At 34.4% G+C, this 1,196-nt stretch overlaps 1 protein-coding gene across 1 annotated transcript in view; it reads right to left on the reverse strand.

Moving 5' to 3' along the window:
• Nucleotides 1-491: 491 nt before the first annotated feature.
• Nucleotides 492-1,196, reverse strand: part of LOC143017799 (organic cation transporter protein-like) — a 34,606-nt gene continuing 33,901 nt past the window's right edge. Inside the window, exon 14 of the mRNA XM_076172694.1 lies at nt 492-1,196. This exon is cut by the window's right edge and continues 355 nt beyond it. The gene's annotated coding sequence lies outside the window, so the exon portion shown is untranslated.

The following is a 1,196-nucleotide window of genomic DNA, read 5'->3' on the forward strand; positions in this document are numbered from 1 at the left end:
GGACACACGAGATGCGGTGTAGTGGCAGTTGGTTTTCCGTTAGCCTATTTTCAAATCCTATTTCAAAATCTTGCCTTAGTTTTCCTCATCAGCAAACGAGATGGAGAAGGTCGCAAGTTCTCAAAACGGGGTTCATAGAAATTAAGATAAAACCTTACACCCCTAGGTATTAAAAGTCTGTGATTTACTTTATACATTAAATGCATGTATGTATTCTTTTATTTTTGGGTATCATTTGCAAGGCTGACACATTTGTAACAAAACTTTTTCAGCGTGACTCCACATCTTAGAATATAATCATTGCTGACATATGATATTAATGTTTGTATGAATAAATCACAATTCTTTTACACATATGCAAGGCCATTAAGTTACAGCTTACTTCTTTCTATGTGTTGTCCATGTTAAGATCTTGTACAGTGAGTCTTCCTTATACAGTAATTCTTTATCCGGTAAATTCACATACATACATACATACATATACCAAGGTTCCCCCCCCCCCTTACAAGGGAGGTAGCCTTTTTCTTTTTGGCCACCTCCCTTATAAGGGGAAAAAAGCCTTGGTATATTTATGTATGTATGTGAATTTACCGGATAAAGAATTATTGTATAAGGAGGATTCACTGTAGTACTATTGCTAATCTCGTCCCCAAGGATTAGTTGACCTCATTTAAATGCTTGGTGAGAAAGAACTTTTCTCACATACTCGATGAAAAACTAAGAATGTATGTAAAGATATGCATAAAGAAAACTTATAAAGACTCCTCATGAGTTAAAAGAAATTAAATCCAAGCTGCTTTTCCAATACAGTAGCAGTTGTATTAAAAGATAATAATAAGATGAACATGACATACTCAGTCTGACATTCCAAGTACACAATAACAATAAAGGAATTCGAGTTTTTAAGGGAAACGATATAAAGATACATGATGTGCTATATACTAAGCTATCTCTGATATGACATTCAGAGTAAATCCACATATCATTAACTGTATTTTAAGGTCAACATAGTAACTTGTGTTCCATAATCGAGCCTAACCCAAAGAAATCACAGTGAGCTAGATTTAATGTGATGATAGGAGGTAAGGATATTCGTGACTGACACGGTTATGTTAGGTTAGATTAGATCACACTATAGATAGTAACTATTCAGTCTCCGTCTTCAGAATAATAGATTCAATCATGGTTGGTGTAAC

Source organism: Oratosquilla oratoria, chromosome 33, assembly GCF_046742065.1.
Source record: "Oratosquilla oratoria isolate Oo_2021 chromosome 33, ASM4674206v1, whole genome shotgun sequence".
Classification (NCBI taxonomy): Eukaryota; Metazoa; Arthropoda; class Malacostraca; order Stomatopoda; family Squillidae; genus Oratosquilla; species Oratosquilla oratoria.